Raw genomic sequence first — 27246 nt, forward strand, 5'->3', positions numbered from 1 at the left:
AGAATCAGTTGCTTCTTGGCATAAAATATTCCATTAAGTGGCATTAGTCTCATTTTAATGCTCTTTGTATCCAATTAAAATAATCTCCTACTTTTTTTCCATCATGATATAATTTCAAGATATGATATGTTTTCAAGATCACAATAATCCACATACATATTTGCATTAATTACATTGAGATTTTTAATCTCTAACATTTAAAGATCAATGACATTCCAAAAATCAAAATGTAAATTTGCAGTGGAAGATATAATGATCTCTGTGCTATTCATGTTTTACGTCTATCTTCTATCTATACCAATGAAATAACAATATCTGTCTGTGTGTCAATGTATCTGACAATCACACAATAACCAATTGATGTAGACACATGGTTTATACCTCATTGGAAAGGTCTTGCATCTAACAATGTCATGGGCATATTTTTGATGTTGATGAACTATATTAAAAATTAAGCCTCAAAATATGAGGTATCCTAAACCATGTCTCTACGTCAATCGATTGTGAATTATACCCATTGTGAGATCATGTCCACTGTGATATATAGTATATAATATTGGCTTGCAGACAAAAAATATGCAGACAAAAAATATGAGAAAGTGAGAGAGAATCTTTCCATATACTAATAAAGATGAAGTGTCTGTCTATCTGTGTATCAGTGTATCTGACAATCATACAATCAAAATAACCGATTAACATAGAGATATGATTTATACTTCATTAGAAAGGTCTTGCATCTGGCAGTGACATTGGCATATTTTTATTTTGGGAGGCATCTCCTATCTTTGATGAGCTATATTAAAAAATGCTTTAATTAAGTCCCAAATATGAGGTATGCATCGTTTTCTGCAACTACATAGTGACAGAGGAAAGCACTCACTGTTCAGAGAGATACATTTATATTATGGAACAAATATACTTTTTCAGGTTGTCATGGGAGCAAGAGTCCTCCCATGTGGGACAGACAGAGAGGGAGACTGAGAGAGAGAGATTGAGATAGTGAGAGAGATTGAGAGACAGAGAGAGAGAGAGAATGAGAGAGACTGAGAGAGACTGAGAGATCCAGAGAGACTGTAAGAGAGAATATATTATAAAGTGTAGTGACTTTGTGTTTTGTGAGAGACAGAGAAAGACTGAGCAAGAGAAAGCCAGGGGCAGAGAGACCAGGAGAGAGAAGGAAAGAGAGATTGAGAGAGAGAGAGAGACTCAGAGAGAGAAAGTGAGAAGCAGACAGAGAAAGAGACTGAGAGAGACACTGAGAGACAGAAGCTGAGAAAGAGACTGAAATAGTGAGAGAAACTGAAAGAGAGAGAGAGAGAGAGAGAGAGAGATGAGGAGGCAAATTGAGATAGACACTGAGACAGACAGACAGACAGAGCAAGAGAGACTAAGAGAGACTGAGAGAAAAATTATATTAAACGAGTCCTCCCACTGAGTTCTCCCAAAAGGAATCCTCCCACAGAAGTCCTCCCATCTAAGTATAATGTCTAAACAAAATATCTGTGTGTCAATCTACATTCCATATTGGATCCTTTGGTTGCAAGCAAAGCTGCAACAGGTACAGCTAGAATATGTGTGGCTTTTTGATTTAAAATGGAAACTTCCTCTTTTGTGCTCTTTTCCAACTTTTAAAGCATTCTATGTCAGGCTGGCTCAGTTGATAGCATTCTCGCCTCTGAGTAATAAGGCTGTGGGCTCAAGTTCATATCAAGCTCGTGGGCTTGAGCCAAGACTCAAGACTTGGAACTCAAAGACTTGGCTGATATTGCAGCGCACTGTTGTGGCTTTGCTGTATTGATGGAGGTGCTGTCCTTTGGATGAGACACTAAACCAAGGTCCTGCCTGTTCAGGTGGGCCCACAAAATACAGGCTCTAAACTTTACAGTATAAAAAACCTGAGAAGCATTTTGAGGCACCCTGATATGAAAGGATATAAGGATTATTATTATTTCTTTTTTGTCACAAATAATATGGCACATTTTATGGGAGAGTACAAGTTATTGCTGCAATGAACAGACAATTTATATTACACATTTATATTATATTTATTTTTATTTATATGCATTGCACACTTAGTAAGAAATGTATGCTTGTGGGCTACACTATGTTTCATAGAATACATAGGATTTACAGACAATATTGTCTAAATACATGCTTGAACAAAGACAACAAGAAAAATAAATCAATTATGTTCATATAATGAAAAAAAATGTCTTTTTATCAAGAGAATATGCTTCTAATATAATCAAACATTACTAACCAAGTGGAAAGTTTCTTTTGGTTTGGTCAGCTGGATGTCTGACACATGAAAATTCATCACAATTCATAAGAGCCTCCAAATCAAGCTGCTGAGAGTTCAACTTGTATATGGTTTCTGATTGTCTGAATAGAGTGCACATTCTATTCTTTAAAGGGATGCTCCCTGATTGCCCAAACAAGTTGGTAAGATTCAAGGCTTGGGAATTCCAGAGGGTGCATTGTAATACTATTGAAATTCAACTTGCTAAAACTGAGCAGCTTGCCATTGTAGAGTGCTGGTAAGTTTTCCAGTATGACCACCCCATTTGTTAGAGTTTTGGTTTGCAGGGTTATCTGAAGCTAAGTAGGAAGATTGGAAGAATCCCAACTTCCCATTGACTGATCTGCTCCTCTATATTCTGCCAAAAAGGTCTGTCATCAACAGCGCATACCTACTCAGCTCAGGTATCAGAAATTTCTATGGAGGACTGACTCAATTCTGATATTCCATTTGCAGGCATGTTATCTTGGAGTCACCACAGGCCCAAAGAGACCTTTCCAAGAAAGATAGTAACTGGTTGGTCATTAGATATTTGAGAATCGCAGAAATTGAGCCATTGACAGTAGATAATCATATGTATGGATTATTTTTATAAGTTCGAACTTTCTTCACCTAAATGTCAACAAAACCAAGGCTTTGGTTCTCAACTCAGGCTATGACTTCATTGATCTATGGGCTGCTTACTCCACTTATAAAACCAAGAAACTTTACCTCTTGTTTGAACCCAGCTGTCCTTCAAACCTTACATCCAGACTCTCACTCACTGGGTTTTTCCTCACCACCACAATATCACCCGTCTCTGCCTGTATCTTTTCCATGAGACTGCTGGAACATTTTCATTACATTCACATTTGAATACTCAAATACCGTGCTCACTGGTTCCTCCAGCTCCTTGGTACACAAGCTGCAGACCATTTAAAACTTTTCAGAACATCAAGAACTCTGCAGCCAGTTTCTGCAAGCCTATCACTCATATCCACACTCATTTCCCCTGGTTCCCCAGGGAACCCAATTTAAATTCCTCATCCAAATGTCTCCATGTCCTTTCCCCATGCTACCACTGCAACCTCTTATAACCATAACTCCCCAGCTGAATCCTCCACTCAGCAAACATGACCTGCTTCATATCCCGCGCCCATTTGCTCCACTATCGGTGGACAAGTCTTCCGTGACCAGGAATTCCTTGTATGTTGTAGGAACAGTCGTAAGACATCACAAGATCTAATCTCAAGAGAAGTCATTTGGCACTTTGTAAGTAGAACAGTCTTTTTAGCTGAATCATGATAACAATGTGTTCTGGTAGAGTAGAATGAAAGGTGACAGACAACTAAGTCAATTAATGATCGCTTGCAATTATTCTAATTTACCATTTCAATTTCCAGAAAGAATTCACTTGACCCATACAAATGATTGCTTTCTCCATCCCACACAGGCAGCAAACAGCAGGAAACATCATTGAAATTAGATGGATGCCAACAATTCAAACACTTTTTCACATTAGTTCTGGATGTTCTTCAAACAAATGTGGCTTGTGATGTGATAATTATCCTTGGTGACATGTGATGTGATAATTAGCACTTATCCCCTGAGGCCAGCCCAAAGATTTCAACAGCTCCAATTGTTATTGCTGAAGCTGTTAGTCAATATACTGTGAAGTAGCACTCAAAAACCATGCTCATCAGTCATATAATAACAGTGGCAACAGCCTCTGGAATTGTTGAATCCTGTAGCTCAGTGATTAGAGCACTCGCCTCACAAGCGAGAGACTTGGGTTTGATTCCTGGCAGGGAGAAATGTTGGGCAAGTTTCCTTACTCCACATGCCTCTATTTAACTAGCAGTAAGTAGGAACCTGTTGGTAGTCGATTGATGGATCATTTTTCTGGGGATAATAATTCCTTAAAAATATAATAAATAGGTCACTTCAATCCACGACTACTTGTGGGATGCTGCTGTGCGAACTTGGCTGCCTCATTTCGCCCACAAAATATACAGTCAATTCACTTTACTTTATATTCTGTAAAGTGCTTTGAGATGTATCAAAGACATGATAAGGCGCTATATTATATGCAAGGATTATTATTATTATTATCTTACAACTGCAATGATGTCTGCTGAAATTGTTGACCCCAACCATTCTATTGTCCTCTGTGGCCAGTGAAAAATTGATTAGTTTAACCACAATTTAATTCTCGTGTTAATTATCATCACATCCAATTCATCAGCAGAAATATTTAGCTTTCTCATACTTCTCATCAAATGGTAACATAGATAGAGGATTAGGCCTTTCCAGTCTGCTCCATCACTTTATTAACCACATTAGATCCTTAAATCCTTATATTTCACCACCTTTTCTTCATATTGGTTAATAGCCTAATTCCTTAGTAATCATTTATCTCGCTTTTAAATGAAAAAAAATGAAATGATATTATTGTATGGGTACTAAAGTAAGAATTTTATACATCATAACAACTTACATTTATGTCGCTCCCTTCACACAAGGTAATATCTTGGAGTGCTGAATGCTGTTGTTTGACCCTGAGAAACAGTGATTTGGTAGATTGGAAAATTATACTTAAGTAAATTACAGTTTCAAAGGTCAACATGTACAACGTGCAAAAGAACAATAATTCTGTAATAAGCACAAACATTGCTTACAGAAATAAAATACTGAACATTGCTAGACAGTGCCTTCTTCCCCCAAAGGAAATCATAAACAATGATAGAAATAACCGTCATAAACTTCAGCTACTGGAACACTTCCTCTGGGTACAATGGGTGTTAATTATTTTGGAACATTGTTCCAGCAACGTCGCATATAACGTACAGATACATTGTGAGGATATATGCATGACCCATTGATCATATCTCAGTGTTCGTTCAGTCTATAAACATTTTATTTTTTTGTTCAAATGATGCTCAAAAAGTTTGCAAATGCTTGCAAGAAAATTTGGAGTTTCTTGAAAGTAGAAATTCTGCTGTCCAATTGTTTGAGTCTGGCTATTTCGGGAAAACTGTATATAGCAGCCAGCTATCTAGTGCCTGGAGGGCATTGGTGATTTTTGTTCATTGCTTGGCAAGTTGTTTATTGGCTGACAACCACATCCCACAGTTGGAGCCTGTAAAGATCCAAACATGAACTGACCATCACTGCAATCGTAGCTTGGGGAAGGAGGGGAGGAGTGGAAGAGTATTGTAATTATGCCTGGTCATGGAACTGTAACACTAAATAGGCTACCAAACATTCGTAGGAATTCTCAAATGCTTCGATCTACTTTTTTATTACTGGCTTCACTAATCCCCGTTACTTTTACAGCCAAGCAAAACCAACCTACAGAATATAAGCGCTGTTAAAGCATTCTCAGATTATACATTGTCCTGCATGAAGTAAGCAAAATATTCTCTTTACATCTCAGCATATCAAAAGTCTTTTCTACATCTGCATTCTCAAGGTCAATGTCATGGGGGTGCAATTATGTTTTCAGAGAAAAAGGAGTTAGGAGTTAGATCATCACAAATAGGTTGATGTGGTTGATGGTGGCATGGGAACGCAAGAATAAAGTCTACATAAATGCAAAACCTCAATAATAAATCTTGTATTTAGATACAGTACCTTTGTCCACAAAATACACAGTCAATTCACTTTACAACATATTCCGTGAAGCGCTTTGAGACGCCTTGAAGTTGTGATAAGGCGTTATATCAAATACAAGGAATATTATTATATTATTTATTATGTTATCACTTTGTTGAAACATCTCAAAAGGCTTTGCAGGATTTTTCTGTGAACCCAGCAGCCAATTTGCACACAGCAATATCCCACAAACAGCCGTGACATGAAAGACCATTTTATTAGGAGAATTGTTAGCCAGGACATGGAGAGATCCTGACATACATACTGAATAGGAAAACAAATATACTTTTGGGAGGAAAACACACAGCTGCAATTTTATTACAAGCTCAAAAATAAAAATTAGAATTTCATTAATAATTCTTGCATTTGATGAAAACATAATGACATTTGTTCTCAAAACATCTCAATGCTTCGCAGGATTTCCTGTGACGTGTAGTAACTGTGTATTTATAGGCAGAATAAACACATTTGGAAATGCTGTCCAGATCCTAAAACTCACGTACTAATTAAAATGAACAAATGCAGCCCTGATGACAGAAATTGTGATTATTGCCTGACTGCAAATCATTCTCAATTCATCACCAGCAGAAGAAAGGACAAAGGCATCCTACTGTGCTACAAGATTCAAATGACTGCAATCGCAGATGATTTATATGAGATCTTTATCATGAACAGACTACATAATGAAAACCTGCATTGCTCTATGATTTATTTAATTTATTCTTGAACTTTAAGGCAGAACTTCCACACCAGGATACTTCAGGGAAAGGAACGATTGTTAGATTTTTAATTTTCATGCAATTCATTAAAGAATAATGGAAACAAAATCTTTGCAAATATTCTGTTTAGCTGTACTCCATGTGAGACAAAGCAAATTGTGATTTAGAGTTTTACTGTACAATGGAAAATGACATGCTTCAACAATTCCATTGATACCTTACATCAATTTTTTCCCAACAAACTGTGAATAACAAAAATCATATAGTCTTTGGCTGAGTTACTTTGCACTACCCAGAGCACACCATAATAATAATAATTTTTGCATTTGATATAGCGCCTTATCACATCTCGGAGATGTGTCAAAGCCCTCACAGAATATAATGTCAAGTGAATTGACTGTATATTTTGTGGGCAAAATATGAGTAAAATATACTGAAAAGCTGTTCAGATCACTACATTCATTAATAGCATTAATTATAAATGTTACACGTTATCTCTACCCAATTGATAAATCAGGTGCTAAAACCCATAAGATCTCACATTGATTTCTATCACAAATTCATCTTCTTCTAAATTATTATTCAATTTTTGGTGATATTTCTATGCGCAATAAAGACTATATTGATTGCAGGTGCCAAATATCCATTGGATCCATTGTGAAAGATTGATTGGCTCAATTCACATTATTTTATTTCTGGACTCAATGTTGGCAATTTTGAAGGTAGTCCTCCAAGACTGAAGGTTAAACTATCAATCTCTGAATGCATGCCACGTTTTTATGTTCTGCCATTTATTCATCTCTTGTGTATTGCTAAAGCTGTTCCCAACAAGCTCCTTTTTGCCAAAACACTTTTTTTCCACTACGCAACACTCTCCTGGAGTCCAGTGCTATGCCCGAACCTGGAATAGCCCTTCCAATGCATCTTTCACAGTCTGGACAAGAGACAAGATTGGTAATTAATCTTTGAAACACCCCAAAGCTCCATTTTATCTCTGTCATTCACAATCATTCTTGCCTTTCTCAATACGATAATGGCTCACTGTTCTTATAATCTTTCCTGTTTGCTTCCCCAAAAGTCTATTGCATTACGCTGTGTGCTTATCCTAATCTGTTGATATGAAATCAGATCAAAACAATGTCTCTTGTTCCAAATTATTCTTTCCTAGGATCCTTGAAACTGCTTGCAATCATTCTAAAATTGAAAGGCTTTTAAAACCCAAGCTTGGCATCACCTGATTACTATTTCTTCATCTTTCCCTCTCATTTCAACATTGATAGAAACCTGCTTGATAAACCTTGGCTATTTACTTTGGATTCTCAACTGTTCTTCTCCCACCTCACCAAACTCACACATGCATTTTGTGTGGCACATGGTGACTAACCAAATGAGGAGCAAGCTGATGTTATGGGTGGACAAAAGTACTTCGGCAATGCAGCTGGCAATTGCACATGACAGGTTGGGACTTAGGTTCCTGCGATCGTCTCACATGGAGCACTGCGTATGTTGCTTCAAGCCCAGTTAGTGGGTGCATGCGGTGAAGAATCCATATGATAAGGCATTCCTCGCCCCCTCGCTCACCATGTGATGAAGTTTTGACCCTCAGATGGTAAGTTCAGTAGGAGCAAGTGCGATAGCAGCATGAGAGTTAGCGGCATGAGCGGTAGTGGGGTTATGAATTGCCCGATTGTTATTACGACTAGTACAGATAAATTTAAGTAGATTTAATAGGAAATTAAATGGGACTTGGGCAGATATATGAATTAGGTAATTATACAATTCATACAGATCAGACATGTGAGTTTTACTGTATAATAACATGATGGGTAAGTGTTTAAGTGAAGCTAGATGCCAAACTATTATCCCCTGAGCTGCACTGACAAGATAATTCATGTCAGCATATCTACTCCCTGGGGTGTTGACAAATTATGCTGCTGGATGCTTTGCACTTCAAAAGGTGGTCTGAAAAAGATACCTCATTGTTGTAAAGTTGTGAGTGGGTCAAACCTGAATTTTTGTTCTGTAGATTGGCTGCAGAACTAATCGTTTTAATTTACAATGAAGGATATTTCTTCCAGAATAAAGATGGTAGTTTTATCTTGCTAATATTTTCTGAAGGTAAACATTTTAACACCTTTCATTGCAACTATTTTGGTGTAAAATCATACCACATTTGTTGTTTAAAGTGACCTTTATTTATAGGAACAATGGAAATCAGAAACAGGAGAAGGCCATTCAGCCCATCAAGCCTCTTCCACCAGTAGATTGAGTGTTTCCATATGATCGCTGATGCCACAAAGTATTTACATTTGTTTTATATGAGTAGGAACACAATTCCACTGTAATGGATTGTGACTTGTGGACTAGGGCAAATAATTATCTAATTCCCTTTTAAATTTGTTGACGCCATCTGTCATAATTTCCTTCGCAAGTACTCTATTCCATAAATTCACTTCTCTCCGTGTAAAACTTTCTCACTTCTGAGTTTTAGTCTGTATCTCCTTGTTCTAGTTTTTTAGGTTTCATTTTAACCATATTATTTGGGTACAGTTTGTCTGTGCTCTTTAGGATCTAGAACAAAAATATCTCAACTGAGGGTTGTCTTCTCCAAAGTAATTTTCCAGTGTTAAATTTCTGGGTACAACTTGTTTCTTTGAAAGATGTGGGTTTCTTGGCAATGTTTGCCAATGCAGACAGGTGGGATGTAACTTTAGTTTAAATCAGCCTCAGGCCTTATCATATGGAATTCAATAAGTTTCAAGGCCACTTACATGATATACATAATTGCCTATTACAGGCACAGCATGAAAATTGTTATTGCTTTATTATTAAAATGTCTAATATTAGAATGTTACCCTAGAGTTCTAATTTAAAATGCAAGATGACAGCACACTTGACAGAATTGAAAACATAACCTGCGTACAGTCCTAAAGCAAAAGGATTAAAATACTTCTTCATATTATGAAGCTCGAGGGGCAGTAGGCTATCTAAAGATGAATTAAAGTGAAACATCTTCCCAAATGGAGTTAAAAACGTGTGAATTGAGTTCCCAACTTACTTCTTGAAACAGATTCTTCATTAAGAAGGAAGTAGATGAGTGACAGTTTAAATCTGATACAAGAACAGGAAGTGCTAAATCTATAAGATGCTATCCAGCAGCTTTTATTATTGATGTTGGTGGTAACTTGTTTGAGGTGCACCTCTGTACTAATTAACTTATTTTCAGTTCAATGGCTTTACAATATTTAACAACTGACTGTTCAACATATATGTGCGGGAGGTGGACCCTTCCCAATGGACATGACTTGATAGACAATTAAATAAAACTACTGATCTATAGTACTGTATCTCCTTATATTATTGCCAAGTAAAGCAATGTGGAACTGCTTGAAAATCAATAATGAATAGGGGGAGCATAGGAAGATGGGGATTTGAAGAGAAAACACCCAGGGAACCAGTAGAGAACAAGGGTCAATACTCTTAACTAACCAGTCATTACTTGAGGGATGTGTCACAGTGGGCCAGTCTTTAACAAAGGTTGCATGGCTTTGTTCATGCCCTCTGAGATTAGTTGCAGATTTACAAGGATGGATTGTATGGGGCCTATTTTTTTCTTGCTATGGAAAACTCAAAGCGTGTAACTGAAACTCTTCGACTCTTTAGACCCAAGATTGAGCCTAACTATATGCTGGTTTACCTCATTTAAATTAATAATTTGTATTTGTTAACTTCCTTTATTCTGTAAACTTGTAGTGAATTAAATCACTTTGTAGCACATTGCACTGGGTCTCGTCAATGTCTTGATTATTGTTTGGTGTTAATTAGAAAAGAGGTACACCTCAAACAATTTGCCACCAATAATTAAATTATGTCAGAGATGACCACTTTGTCAGTTTATGAAAGGGCTCTTTTTGAATAGTGGCATGGGATTTTTAACCTCCACTTGAATAGGCAGACATAATCTCGGTTTAAGGTCTCATCCAAAGGACAGTACCTCCAACAATGCAGCTTTCAATAGTAGCAACTAATAACATCTAACAAAAGGTACACAGATAAGATAAATATCCACTATCTATGTTCTTATATTATATTATATTATATTATATTATATTATATTATATTATATTATATTATATTATATTATATTATATTATATTATATTACAGCATCAGCATCAGCATCAGCATCAGCGACACTGTGATGCTGATATAAGTCCATTGCTACCTAAAAAGCATCTCCTGCTGGCAACCCCATGTTCATCTCACCAATTACTGAGTAATCTATTTCAATGAGATCTTGCCTCACACCTCCTCGGCCAATGTGAGGCTCAAGGATTTAATGCAGGACACAGATTTGATAGCCTGAGACCCCTTACCTGACATTGGTATATTTTTGCTGCCGTGTTTGCTTTGAAACTCAAAATATGGAGATTGCCATCGGGGCACAGAGGCTAAAAGCTCGATCTCCGATGTTGGGGCTGAGGATGCGAGGGATGAGTAGGAGGCTGGCGCCAGTCTAGCAGATGCGTCAGGTGGTGGATTGGGGAGGGAGGAAGTCGGAGAGGCAGGAAGGTGCCAGAGAGTGAAGCAATTGGAACACACGTGTGAGGAGCTTGAAATTGATCCATTCATTGATGGGGAGCCAGTGGAGCCTGGCCAGAACTGGTGAAATGTGGGTACAGAGTTTGGTCCAGGTAAATATGTGGGCGCCAGAATGCTGAATGAGCATTTGAGTAATAATAATAATAATTCTTGCATTTGATATAGCACTTTTCACATCTTCTCGACGTCTCAAAGCACTTCACAGAATAGACTAAAGTGAATTGATTGTATATTTGTGGGCACAATGCCACAAACAGTCGTGGATTGAAAATGACAAATTTATTATTATTTTGTTTTGGGGGGATTATTATTAGGCGTGTGGAGTAAGGAAACTTCCCCTAGGTTTTGCCCTGCCTAGAATTGAACCCAGGTGTCTCGCTTGCAAGGCGAGTGCTCTAACCACTGAATTGCAGGACTCCAGGTGTGAGGTGGCAAATGCATGCATGAAGGTTTCGGCTGCGTTTGGGGTAAGGTACATCAAAGGCGGGCATTGTGCAGAGGTGAAAGAAGGTGATCCTGGTCAGGGACAGGATGAGGGGGAGGAAGGTCAGCAGGAGGTTGAACTGAACGCCTAGATTGCGTACTGACTCAGTGAGTGTGAGGGAGAGCTCAGGGAGGTTGAGGAGTATAGATCCGCAGGAGTAAAGATGTTGTTAGGAGTCAAGGAGCATGGCTTCCATCTTGTCCATATTCAGCCGTAGGAAGTTTGCATTCATCCAGGCCTTGATGTCCGCCAGGCAAGCTGATAGAACATCGATGGACCTAGAGTTGGTACTGAAGGAGGCAAAGTAGACTTGTGTGTCCACATACATATGGAAGGTTACCCCGTGTGTGTGGAGGGCATCACCCAAAGGAAAAGAAGAGGGCCAAGGATGGAGCCCTGGGGTACCCCGCAGGTGACTGGATGGAGGCAGGAGGAGAAACCGTTTGCTGAGATGAAATGGAGGCAGTTGGTTAAGTAGGACTTGAACCATGTGAGTGTGGTCCAACTAAGGTGGATGAGGGAGAAAAGACGATGGAGGAGGATGGCATGGTCGACTGTGTCGAAAGCAGCAGAGAGATCCAGGAGGACGAGGAGCCAGAGGGAGCCTTGGTCACAGCTAGCGAGAATGTCATTTGTGACTTTGACAAGCGCTGTCTCTATGATGTAGGCAAGGTGAAAACCAGACTACAAGGGCTCGAAGAGGAAGTAGAGGGAGAGATGTGACCAAAGTTGACTTGTATCAATGTGTTCCAGGACTTTGACACGGAAGGGTAGGTTGGAAATTGAATGGTTGTGTGAGAGATTAGAGGAATCGAGGATGGTGTTTTTGAGGAGGGGTGTGATAACATATACATAATGAGGTGAGTTTAATGGTCAGCATTTGTAAACTGCATCTTTATGATACATTTAGTATTGTCACCTCTGTTCCTCTACCAGCTGTTAACAGATTTTCTCAATGTGCTGCAATTGATTTTAAATTATTGTAAAGTTGATCTTGCATTAGCCTTATTTCTTCTCTATTACTTGAATGTTTTGTGTCATTTCCATTTATGTCATGCAAACCAATTTTCCAATCTAGTTTTATTTCACCCACAAAATAGACAGTCAGTTTATCCTGTGAAACACTGTGATATGTGATGACATAATAAGGTGCTATATCAAATGCAAGGATTATTATTATTACAACTGTTATTATTACTATTATTATTAGTAGTAGTTAAGACCCAATCCATGATTTCTGATCTGGGTCGGAAAACTACTTGGTAGGTTTGTTTTCATCCTTTGTGTGACAAAAGAGGTTATCTTCAAAACACATCTTATTTTCAGTGACCAAAAGAAATATATAATTGTTTAGATGTCTTGTCTCTACGGTTTATGATTAATACAAATCTTAATACATTTGACATTCCAGTTTTCATAGGTAAACATGTTTGTTTTTATGACTGGAAAGTTATCCAAGTTATTTGTTTTATTCATATTTAGCTGGTAGCCTTCCAGAATCTGGGCAATAACTGATTCAATCCCTTTCTTGTTATTTGAGTTTTTATCCTTTGGGGCCAGTCATGGAGGAGTGCTGCTTTGTTGAGATAATACCTTAGAGTGAGATGCTAAACCAAAGTTCAGTCTGCCTGTTCTTCAGGTGGATGTCAAAGATTCATGATGGAATTCAAAAGGATAAAAGGGAGTTTATCCCAGTGTCCAGAGCAATTGCTCATTCATCTCATAACTATTTGTTGCTGTGTGCAAAATGGCTGCTGGTTTATCCTCCAAAAAGAGTTGCCTCACTTCACAAGAATTGCTTATTTGTGAAACGCTTGAAGCATTTTGAAATGATAAAGAACTATAAAGCATTGAGTTCTTTCTTTTTAGTTATGTTGGGTAAACACCATCAACTATTTTCATATCCCATACTAACCAAATGAAAGCTCTGGCTATGTAATTTCATGACGACTTGCTGAGACACTATATATTTTTTGACTAGCAAGTATCATCCCTCCCTTATGAAACAAAGAAAATATTGAAGAGGTCAAACATCAGACAGACCAGCTGCATTCTCAAAGAGGCAAGTAATGATTCATCATCGCTCAAATCTTTTGTGAAATGATGGAAGCTTGTGTTAACCTGACTCAGTTCACAGTACTCTTGCATTTGGGCCAAAAGGCTGTGAGTTTAAGCTCCACATCATTGAAAACATCATAACTTCAATGTCCAGACTGACACTGTGGTGATGTTCAGGGGAATTTTGCATTGTTTGAGTTGCCTTTAGAATGAGATGATCAATCAAGATCCCATCTTTATGTTCAGGGGAATGTGAAGGATCGCATGATATTTTATGAAAAGAGAAGGGATTACTGTAAAGCGCTCTGAGATGCCGTCCGGCGTGGAGGGCACTATATAAATCCAAGTTGTTGTTGTTGGATATTGTCCTGTCCAAGAATCCTCCAGATAAATTGATCATGTAGTTTAAGGGTGTTTGTAAGACATTGTGTGCAATTTTGTCTGTCCAAAACATATTGCACTTGACAGCAATTCCTTGTGAGGTGTATTGAAAAATGTCAATATTATAGGTGCTCCTATAAAAGGATTACAATTATTTAGTATTTAGGTTCTGTCTCTACTCATCGCTCAATAAGGTGACCTCAGGCAGCTAGTGGTTAACTTGCTAAAATTGCTAATGTCCTGGGCTAAACTGTACCCCACCACAAATAAACACCTTAAGAAGTATATAATAATAATAATAATAACAATAATAATACTTGCATTTGATATATAGTTTCTTATCATGACTTTGAAACATCTCAAAGCGCTTCACAGAATATACTGCAAAATGAATTGACTTTATATTTTGTGGACAAAACACAGCAGCCAATTGTGCACAAACAGTTGCGGATTGTGTGACAAATTTTTTAAAGAATCATTACCCCGGAAAAGCGATCCGCCAATTGACTAACAACCGGGTTCCTACTTACTGCGAGGTAAACAGAGACGTGTGGAGTAAGGAAACTTGTCCAACATTTTGCCCTGCCGGGAATCAAACCCAGATCTCTTGTGTGCCAGGCAGTGCTCTCACTACTGAGCTACAGGACTCCAGCACAGGGAAGACAACTAAAGGAGAATTGTTTTAGCTTTTGTTTTAAAGAAAAGCAAATCTTAAACAGGGAATGGATGCAAACATTAAAATGATGAAGGAGTAGGAAAAGCAGCAGTGAGTGAGACACCAGAATGAGATTCTATAATTGAGGAATTCAGTAGCAAAATAGAGGAGTTCGATAGATAATTGATATTCTGCCCTTTCACTAATCTCTGTTTTTCTTACGTCTTTGCCGATGTTCCCAAGACTGAAGTTTTGTTCTCCAACGAAACTTTCAATTCTCTACCTTATCTGAGCTACCAATGTGTCTCCTTCTGAGCCTATTTTAAAACAATAATCAGCTGGCTCAGTGGAGCCAATTACAACTGTACAATTGAACTGTACATAATGTTTGCTCTATTACTGTTTTCCAAATACTACTATATTTAGTTCTGAATTATAATTAATCAAACAGAACATCTCTCTATTCAATCCCGCTAAACTAAATGGTCTAACTTGGCTTATCGGTTCTCTCCTAGACTGTTATATTCCCTCTCACTTAAATCCCCACTTAATTAATACTCTGCTCCCAGTAAGAAACACTAATAGCCATTTCTTGAGGGTTTTATTAATATTCATTGGTTCTTCTATTGCTTATATTATACAATTTTCTAGGCAACACTGAGACTTCAGTAATATGTACTTGCACTTATGAATATATTAGCCAAACACATTTTGAAACAGCCACAAGGTCCAGTCAACCTTCCACTTCTAAAATATATAAAATTGTACGAAAAGGATTGTTATGTACCCAGAGGTGTAACTCCTACCTTTTAGTCAAATTTTTTGTCTCCTGCTCGTATGTTTATTTCCTAAGCAATTTTAGAAAGTATAGGAAAAAGTCTGATTCTTCCACATACTATGAGCAATCTGACCCATCATGAACTATTCCCCACTTATTGAATCTCCTTCAGGAAATTGGATCTCTGTATAAGAAACATGTATTGAAAAACATACATTGAAAAAAATCCTTCATTCTACTCCCCACTTCTTAAAAAAAACTTATCTAAGAAAATATCTATTTTATTTCATAATAATTTCAATGTCTAAAACATCCATGTTGGTGGTATCCACAGCTTATTGCCTAATCATTTAGTCAAATAACTCTAGCATCTTTCGTTAAAAGATTGTGCAACCCCAAACAATTTGAATACCTAATTTCAGATACTACTCTATGTTTCTTCCAGAAATATTGTACTGACAGTCTAGGCTGACATTCCAATTCAGAGCTGGAGGTATACTACATTGTTGTAGATGCTATCCTTTGGATAAAATGTTAAACTGAGGTGCCATCTGCCTGTTTAGGTGGACTTTAAAGATTATTCAAAAAGATAATGCAGTTTCCCCAGTGTTCTGCCCAAATTGATCACTCGCTTCATGATTGTTTGTCGGACATTGCTGTGCGCGAATTCAATGCTGCATTCACCTAAAAATACACAGTATCAAACTTCACAGTAAAACCCTGTGAAGATCTTTGAGACATCCGCCTGCTGTGAAAAACGCTATATTAAATGCAAGGATTAATATTATTATATAAACTAGCTATGGAGAGAGAGCTCTTTTCAAAGAGCCGGCACTGATACGATGAGCCAATGGCCTCCTTCTGTGCTGTGTAACTCTACAATTCTATGATTCTATGAAACTTATGATCAATTTCAATGTTAATTAAAGGGTTTGAGCAAGCTCATTAAATGCTAAATACACATTGGTGGTTGAAATGATGCAATTAGCCTTGTGTTCAGTTACCAAATACATATACATGATATACTTGTCTCATACCAAGATACAGGGACTCCACCTGAAGGGAAACTTTCCAAAGCAACTGACAACACTAGACATTAGAGATGGTCCAGGTTTACCTATTTGTCACTAGACTTTATTTCAATACAATTCCTTCAATAACAGTCTGTCCATGGTGCAGTTGTACTGTAGAATTCAATAAGATTTTGTTATCACAGATGAGCCACACAAGACCAATGAGGTCCACTAAGTAAATACCCATCACATTGATTGATTTTGTAGAAGTGAAGACTAAATGCAGAGGTGTAGTAAAATGTGAAAAGACAAACACTGGGCTCTTACATCAGTAATTGTTGGAACAATAAACATTTAGGTGAAAGGACATCTCTGTGCTTCATTACTAAAATAATACAGATTCATAATGTACAGTATTGTGTTTAAAAACATTTACATTAACATTATAATCTATTATTTACAGTACTGTATTTAAAAACAATTAATGGTTGCAACGTAATTTCATTTTCTTTTAGTAAAAATCTTGATTTCGATAATACTTGATAACTTTATCATGTTAATATGTCACAAGACTTTACAGTGGTTTCTGTAAATTGTAGTGACTGTATTCATAGGTAAATCCAACAGTTAATTTGCATGCCACAATGTTCCAAAAACAGCTCTGAAATGAATTAGAATTGCTCACCTGGACACTGGGAGAACCTCCCTTCTCTTTACAAATAGTGCCATGGAATCTTTAACTTAATCCTTTACAATTATTGTTTTACAGTGATCTGAATATGAAGCATTTAGTTTTATTTTATCGTAGTTCTCAGTCCTCAGAAAAACCTGAAATACAGAAATAACAACCAATAAGGAACACGGACTTTACTCCATGTGTTTTACATTACGAATTCCTTGCTGGGTGCTCAGCACTAACTGGTCTCGGTCAGTAAATTCAATGATTTTTTCTCTATGTGCTGTTAAATAACTAATGCAGTTTTAACTATACAATTTAAATTTCCAATCTTATTTAGAAGTTAAAATTATAAATGAGGTTTTAAAATGCCAGGTATCCTGCTGCACTGACTGTTGATGGCTTTCTTAATAAACAGTATTTTCTCCTCCAGCTGCGAGCAGCATTCCATCCAAATTTGGTGCTGTGGAGAGAGCGAGGCTGTGTGTGCACTGAGAGAGCGGGTTTTCAGATTGAGAGGCCTCCAGGTGATTATTTCTCCTGTAGCTGGTAATGTAACCAACCTTGGCCATGTTCGCACTCATGTTCTGTGCTGTTTTTTTGATAAATATACTGACCTTGACGCTGAGGTTTAAAGTGTAATATTTGCAAACAGGATTCAAGTTGCTGATTGTGACTTCCAGTTTGAGAATAGTGAAACTCAAAATTTGCACAAGAATCACAAAATAGCAAATCATGAATTTCAAGTCGACCAAATCAGAAAAATAGCCAACAAGTAAAACAACATCTATTTATCACCAGCGTTTTGGTCACCATTCTTTATCTTGGTTTGCAAATAATAATAATGCTAATAATAATCCTTGCATTTGGTATAACATATTATCATGTCTTTAAGATGCCTCAAAACATTTCACAGAATATACTGTAAAATGGATTGATAAAATAGATATACTGTGTATTTTGTGGGTGAAATATTGCACTTTGGACCCCAAGTGTGAGCTGATAATGGAACAATTAAAGCTCACTTTATTAGAGGCTGGAGGTCTTAGGTTGTCAAAATTGAAAAGTTGAAATAAGCATTGAAGCAAAATGAACACTTCAGCACTTTTGAAATCTTGCAGTTCTTATTATTTTAATTTTACATTCTATCTTGTCCTTTATATTTGCATTGCCTTTACTGCAATATTTTGTGAATAAATATAAATAGCATGTGTGTTGCTAATAAGTAAATCAGCAGTAGAAGAGTCTAACACATGCAGTGGAACTGAGACTTTCTTTAATTGGAACTACTTATACAGTAACTTGTTAGTCTAAGTTGATATCATGGAATGAAGGTGACTTTTCTTCATGTTGGTGAGAAATTAGAAAAATTATGTGTCAACAATATTATGTTTAATTAATATATTGTGTAAAGAAACTTCAAATATCATCTGAGGATGTTAAATATTTCCCAAGGTTTTGCTCTTTGGAACTATTTTCGAAGAAGAAATGGCAGTGCTGAACAAGGTGAGAATTAAATGAAGGTAACTGCTTGAACATGTTATCCTTTAATTATCACCTTCTCCTTTTAAGAACTCCACTGGGTAATACGCCTGCAAAGTTTGACTTTGGCTGATGTTATTTTGTGGCTCATTACAACTATTTGAGATCAGATGGGCAAAATGGCCTTCTTCATCCAAATTAATTTAGTGATTTTGATATGAAACATTTGGGCTAGACATAATATTAGGTATTGAATTTGTGTTTTTTTTCCTTGATGGATTTCTTCATTTAGAAACCTTGTGTTCTGAGCCACTGGCTCACAGCCACACTGTAACTCACTCTATTTTTAAAGTGGGGGTTCCCTTGAGCCAAAGTGCCATATGTGATGTACGTTCAGTGACCAGAAACAGTTCCCACTTAGATGTTTTACTCAGGAAATCCATTTCTAAAATAAAAAATCTGTTAAGAAATACTGCAAAATTTGCACTATTCATTCCATGAATAGTAAATGGATTAGAGTTACATAGTCAAGTAATTTTAGATTATTTTAGATCATATTTTTAGAATATATATTTTAGGTCATAAATTTAAACAGCCCATTTTATCCAAGCTGATTTTTCACAAAGACATTTACATTTACTATATATCGTGCCTTTCACATTGTGAGGACATTTCAAAGTGCTTAGCACAGTTGGCTGGAAACCCTAGCTGGGGGATGAGGACCAGGAGCTGAAGAGGTTTTGAGGGGCGAAAGGTAACTGAAAGCATGGTCAAAGAGGTGGGTTTGAGGCGAACTTTAAATGTGGGCCTGTAGGTGGTGATTCAAAGACATTCAGGGATGTAGTTTGAGAGAACGGGGGCAGAATGTCTGAAATTGCTTGGGGAGATCAGGCAGGGTTATTAAACAGGCTTCAACAACAACAATAACTTGCAGTTATATAGCACCCTTCATGCGGGGTAATGCCTCGGAGTGCTTAATGGAGAAAGAGCTTGATGCCAAACCAGGGGGAGGGAAGAGGTGACCATGAGCATGGTCGAAGAGGAAGGTCTTCAGGCGAGATCTGAAAATGGGGAAGGAGGGAGCAAAGCAGAGGGATTGAGGGAGAGAGAAACTAATAATAACAATAATGCTTACATTTGATATAGTGCCTTACCACATCATTGAGATGTCAGAAAGCGCTTCACAGAATATACTGTAAAGTGGATTAACTCTGTGTTTTATTGGCAAAACACAGCAGCAAGTTGTACAAAGCAATGTCCCATAAGCAGCCATGGAGTGAGCGACCACATTTTATTTGGGGGATTGTTGGCCAGAACCCTGGAAGAAACTGCCTTTTGTTTTTGAATAGTATCATGGGATGTTTAATATCCACAAGAACAGATAGATGGGAACTCGGTTTAACATCTCATCCAAAGGACAACACCTCTGACAATAGAACACACCCTCAGCAAGGCATTCGAGTGTCATCTTAGACTATGTGATTCCAACTCCTGATTGGGGGCTTGAAGCCACAACCTTCTGACTCAGAGGTGAGAGTGCTATGCCAGGCTGACACACAGGTTGGCAAGAGCCAAAGCTTTGGGAGCCGAGACTCTAGTGAGTTGGGGTACTGCTGGAGTCCAACAGCTAAAACTGCATAGCTTACCATGAAGAGCTCTGCCTGGCAAGTTTTCCCAATGATTGTCCACCAAACCGTTAGGACTTTGGCTTGTAAGGTTAACAGGAGCTGAGTGGAAGAGTATCTGTGACTGGTCTACCCTTCCAAATCTGTGTTTGAACCCTTGCATTTATATAGCACCCCTCACGCAGGATAGTACTCTGGGATGCTTTCTGTGTAAGGGGCACTATATAAATGCAAGTTTTTGTTATTGTTTGAGCCCTTACTGGTGGATGGCAGGTACAAAGAGCTTTGTGGTGGGCAATACAGCTCATCATGAAATGTGTGAGAGTAGTTCATTTTGTGTATATAGTGATATTATAAGAAATAAATCTGTTATAAAGATATAAAATACAGTTTTTGTTTTAGAGACAGATGCTTCAATGATCATTCGATTCTGAAAGTTTTCCGATCAGTTAGCACAATCAAATTTAATTGGACAAATTAAATGTTTATTAATCCATTACAGATAAAAGTCTTTACAGTAGGTGCAAGGCATAATGTGTTGGATAAAAGTTGCTTAACCCAATGAGCTTAACTACCATCTGTTTCTGCTAAAGTGAATCTCAGCTCTTAAAAAGCAAAAACAAAAGGATGTATCAAGCCGAGTGGGAAATGGCCCATCAAATTCTGTTTTATTTTCTAATACTTAGCACTTATTAAAGTAATGCACCATATGTTGTTTGCTCATTCAAACATGGTGATGTGCTGACACATGGCAAATGAATGGTGTCCATATCCATTGCATATCTCACAATATTATTTTTGAAGCTATTTCAACTGAAGTTTCTAATTATATCGGATTATTTGTAACATCAATATTACAGATATATCAAAACAAAACGTCCACGACGTAACATGGCCAAACACAACTTTTCTTTTAAACTGAACTGAGCAGAGAGCCTACCGGAGTGAGCTGCAACCAGAGTGAGGCAAGACCAGAGTGTGTGAATGAATTGGGTGAGAGTGGGAATTAGGTGCAGAGGGGGAAGAAGGTGCAAAATGTATTATATATTTAGTTAATAAAAAATAGGTTGAAATGACAGCACAGACAGGGTGTCAGTGAGGAGGAGTGCAACAAATTACAGCAAGACATTAATAACCTTACTGAGTGGGCATTTAAATGGCAAATGCATTTCAATGTAAAAAAGTGTGAGGTGGTACATTTTGGTGGAAGGAATAAGGAAATCACATACATCCTGGAAAATAAAAACCTAAATGGGGTAGAGGAGCAAAGGGACCGAGGGGTACACATACACAATTCACTGAAAGTAGCAATGCAGGCCATAAAAAGCAATAAGGCCATAAAAAGCAAACCAGGCATTGGGGTTCATTTCTAGAGAGATAGAACTGAAAAGCAGGGAAGTTATGCTAAACATCTATAGACCCTTGGTTAGACCACACTTAGATTACTGTGTGCATTTCTGGTCCCCACATTATAGAAGGGATGTAGAGGCACTGGAGAGGGTGCAAAAGAGTCACAAGGATGATCCCAGAACTGAGAGGTTATACCTATCAGGAAGGGCTGAACATACTTGAACTCTTTTCTCTTGAACAGAGGAGGGTAAGGGATGACCTGATAGAGGTGTTTAAAATTATGAGAGGTTTTGATAGGGTAGAAATAGGGAGGATGCTTCCACTTGTGGTGGAGACCAAAACCAGGGGCCATCAATATAAAATAGTCACAAATAGATCAAATAGGGAAGTTAGATGAAATTTGTTCACACAGAGAGTAGTGGGAATGTGGAGCATGCTACCACAAGGATTTGTTGAGGCAATTAGCATAGATGTATATAAGGGAAGCCTAGATAGGTACATGAGGAGAAAGGAATAATAATAATAATAAGATTAATAGAAGGTTATGCTTGAATGCTTATTTGAGGAAGGGCCGGAGGAGGCTCATGTGGAGCATAAACACCGGCATGAATCAGTTGGGCCAAATGACCTGTTTCTGTGTTGTGTATTCTAATGCAATGTGTTCTAATGAACGACTTTCTTTTGTAAGCATATGTGTCCATCAAGCAGAATTTTGACAATGTTGAGAATTGGAACTTTATTTTCACTTTACAACTAATGACAGCATCAAACACTTTTGTGACAGGTTTGACAACTACAAATGCAATGCAGAGATTTGTTACACTGCTCTGACAATGTGCGTCATCCCCAACCTCAAGTTAACGCCCCTTTATTGCACCAACTTGACGTATTAATTTTCTATCCTGCACATTTGAGAGAGATTGGTAGATAAGTACTAAATGTGAATACAATTTTGTAGTGTGTCTGTGTTGTTCCTATGAACTGTATGTAGACGGTTGATGAAACAATACATATCATCAGGAGAAATCTTGAGTATCCTCTTAGAATAAAGTCAGACAAACGAAAGAGGATTATTAATCAATTTATCCAGAGGAAAAGAGTCAGTGGGCACTGACATTTACTTAACCCATGGCAAAGAGTGACACATCACTGTTCATTTTCAGACTCATTCATTTTAGTTCAAGTGACAGGGAGAAAGCAAAAGAAAACATATCATCTTTGCTTTGGTAAGATGAGCTACAGTTAACTTCTTCATTAATACTCAATCATCATTTTTTAACTATCATTCTATACCCTTGTGTTCTTAAACATTATGCTCTTGTTCCATCTTTGTGTCCACAATATGTTGTCTTAGTGCTGTACTTGATATTGTGCTGCTTTCTGTGTGCTTTAACAATCCATGAAATGGCGACTTATGGCGCAGTACTGTATTATAATTAAAACTGAAGAAAGTGCCCCCTTGATGCACTGCAATAGCCTACAAATTCAACCATCAACATCTCCACTTTTACATTCTGTAAAGTAAAAATTCATATCCCAGGGTTAAACAGTCCAAAGATGATAAAACTGATCTAACTGTACCAAGAGGTATAGTATAACTAAATCAATAACATCTCCTTCCTGGGTGTACACTGTGGTATTGGAGACTTTGCTAATGGTGATCTTTCCCACGATGCTGTTAGCATAAGGTGTGCAAAATTAACATACTAACAATGGGTCAAAATGGGTGAGAGGTCATAGAACATGTGATCATGTAATTATGGAGTCAGTACAAAGAAAGAGGGCTGAAGGAAATATATGATTGGATATGTTAATGAGGGATTGTAACATATTTACCAACCATTGAATGGTGTAAGATAGGATATGTAAAATAACAGATTGTAGAAGCAAGACCAATGAGTGGATATACAAATAACGGATTGTAAATGACTGACAAGAGATTGGTGGAAGGTATAGAGGGAGTGGAATGAGAGTATAAAGACAGGGAGAACAAAGAACGGGAAGAAGGAAAAGATTGGAGCAGCACGAGTGAAGATTTGATGGAAGATCAAAAGCTTGAATAACCAGACAAACAGATTGGAAACTCGGCTGCTGAACGTCTCGTCCCGCGGTAGCATTGCTTTGTTGTAATCCCTCCATGGTGTAACTTTATAGAACTAGTAAAGTTTGGCTTAACAGATTTTACCTAAACAATGCTGGGTGACCTTTCTTGATACCTTTCTTGATATCTAACATTGCCATGTTATTACAGTTTCTACAGGCCTGAACCGAAATATCAAGTCTTTGCATTTATATATTGCCCTTCACACAGGGTAGCACCTTGTTGACGCTGAGCTGGAGAGAAAGGGGAGGGGAGCGTAGGCATGGTGAAAGAGGAAAGTCAGGTGCAATTTGAAGAATACTAGAATATCTATTTATTGATTATACTGAATGCACATTGCCAATAATACACACAAACATACATTTGAAGACACCTTATCATGTGTAGACATAATTGGCACTTTTTAAATTGCTACTTCAGTGTTTCTGTACAAGCTCAAATAAACTGGAACATGCAGCATTTAGAAGTTCACTCTTAACAGGTTTGAGCATATTTAAATATATTTAAAACTACTTGAAAAATAAAATTAAAATGTGTATAGTAATACTTTAGTATTATTTCGCAACTCAGAGTAATCACACTAAGTTCATTCAGAAGATATTCAATTTCTCCCTTCTACTCATTTTCCTAACCTTTCAAGATCATCAACACTCTTTCTAAATTAAGGCAACAAGAGTGGCTTTTCAGTGAAGACCTTGAGACTGCCTGTGACCTGCCTGGACTTGTAGTCAGTGCTTTTCTTGATGAATCTTAACACTTGTTTGTTTTATAGATCACCAGCTCACACGTTCTGGATGTTTGTAGTGATTAATTGTTAAATCCACCAAATAATTTCTGTTGACCACACTGTACAACATATGATTTTCCAGCATTGTTTCTGTTTCCCCATTAAATGTCATACAACAATCTTCACCTTAAACACTAACCCACCACAAATCCTTTAGAAAAAGGACAGCCTCCATTATAAAACGGTGCCTTTTTAGTAGACTTATTACCACGGTATGTGTTTGTTTTCATTTGCATAAATTTTACATACAAATTGAACAATACTGTTTGTAGTACCTAACTCTAGGTTAATTATAGATTTCATTGATAACAGAAAACTCATTATAGATCCAAGAATATTCAAGTACTTTACTAATCCCTGCACCCCTCCCAATCCCAAACCTATCCACCCCTCCTGATCCCAACCACCTGCTCGGGTGTGGATCCTCGATTGTCGAGTGCTTTGGGAAAGGCACTATACAAATGTAATTTGTTGCTGTTGTTTTTAAGTCGTAGTCAGGTCAACTAAGACTGCTGTCCAGCACAAGGACTGACAACTTATAATAGTACATGTTCTTTTGTCTGGACATGGCTAATTTATTTCTCCAAGGCTATTCAATACAGACTAGTTGGGCCGAATGGCCTGTTTCTGTGCTATATCAGTCTGTTGAACCATTTTATTGCATGAGCTGCTATCTTGCTAAAATTCTTATTTGCAGTTCCCTGACACAATTTGTAAGTTTAGATAAATGAGAGCTGGTTCTCTGAAGGTTAGTAAATTTATGTGCCTTGCCATGCGGAACATTTTATTCTCCATTAGCTTGTGAACCTCTAATGGGACAGTTTTGTTCTTGCTTCCTCAATACATGAGCCAGATGTATCCTTCTTTCCCATATTCCTGTCAAAGTTTCATTAGAAAACTCAAAGAAGCTTCTGACCTGTGGCATTGACTGCATTTTAATTGCAGTATTTATACTCCACGTGAGCATTCTAATCCCCTTTCTCTCTTCTCCCTCTATTCCCTTCTCCCGCATGTACGCATCAAGTTTCCTCTTAAATGTATTGATGTTTCCTGCTTCAACCTCAGGTTCCGGCAATAAATTCAACAGGTTGGAATAACAGATTTATATCCATCTTATTGAATCTTTTCAGAATTTTAGTCACCTCTATCAGCAACCCTCTCAGACATCTCATCTACAGAGGAAAAGTTCGAACCTGTCCAGGCTTTCTTGATAGTTGTATTCACTCATCCCTGGTAACATTCTTTTAAATTGATGCAGTACTCTCTCCATTCCTACAATATCCTTCCTATAGTAATGCAACAGAACTCCAAATGTGAGCTAATACTTTACATAATGTTTGTAAAATTAGAAAGGCAATGATACTATCAATATATTTTTACTTGTTTTTCACCATTGCATGTTCATATTTGGATAGAAATTGGAAATCGACTGAATATTTGATCATTTAACTAATTAATTACTCCAGAGTCCTGAAGCTGCCAAGTCAACCATTTATTAGGGAATGATTCTTGTCCACAAATGGAGTCAATCAGATCATCCATCACAACTGAAACATTCTACTTTGTGAAGAGTTTAGAACTACAGGTATACAAAGGTCAATAATCAAATGTTCCAGTGTTTGGTTAGGGAAAGGGCAATAATCCATACCAGGAGTTCACCCCTTCAATGCCTTGTTTTATTACAGAAGATTTTTAGGTCACTAAATTTTAATATCTGCCAACAATGGATGTCAAGATTCATATATGAATGAGACATGGGAGGCAAATGGTGCCAAACAGTGTACCTGAGTGAAAAGTAAAAANGTGTCAATCTTCTTAAAGTGAGTTAGAGAGAGAAAAAAAATGGAAACTCAAATGATAAAGAAAGTTAATTCTTTAACACTTAAGAATGATAGAAACATTTAACACTTCTAAGTACTGGAAGGCTTGATCAACCACCACTGAGAAAGGATAACAGTGCATGGATATTTAAATAGTTTAATTATACTGAGGTGCTCAATTTGTCGAATATACACCTGGCATCTTTCAGAGTTTAATTTACACCAAATGTAATTCTTTTCATGACTATGATGGATTCTCACTGAATTCTTTTTTATGGCTCATCCAAATTTCCATTTTAATTACTTTTTTTAACAGGGCAATAGTAAAAAAATGTAAAAGAATTACTCAACCAACAGCATCTTGAGTATCTTTCCTTATATGGCTGTGCTATACTCTGTAGTTAAATATATTAAGCTATTATTCATACACTAACAAAAAGGAAATACGCCAATTTATAAATTCACATATTATAGTGCAGTATTTGATTCACTTCATTTCATGCTTATTACCAAAACCCACAATTCACTATACCTAAAATAATAAAGAAAACCAACAGGACAGTTGGCAATTTTATCAAATATGCCAGACTTAAATAGTTTAGTTAATTGACTGCTTTTTCATCCAGATTTTATATCAACAGGTTAGAAACTATGAATAATATTACCTCCAGTATCTGAAAGTATAAATCAGATTTTATTGAGTGTCTCTATTAATTTACTAATATTTTCTCTCAATTTAAATTACTTCATTTGCACATTTATAAACCACGATTATGCAATCCAG

Source organism: Callorhinchus milii, unplaced genomic scaffold, assembly GCF_018977255.1.
Source record: "Callorhinchus milii isolate IMCB2004 unplaced genomic scaffold, IMCB_Cmil_1.0 Scaffold4, whole genome shotgun sequence".
Lineage (NCBI taxonomy): Eukaryota > Metazoa > Chordata > Chondrichthyes > Chimaeriformes > Callorhinchidae > Callorhinchus > Callorhinchus milii.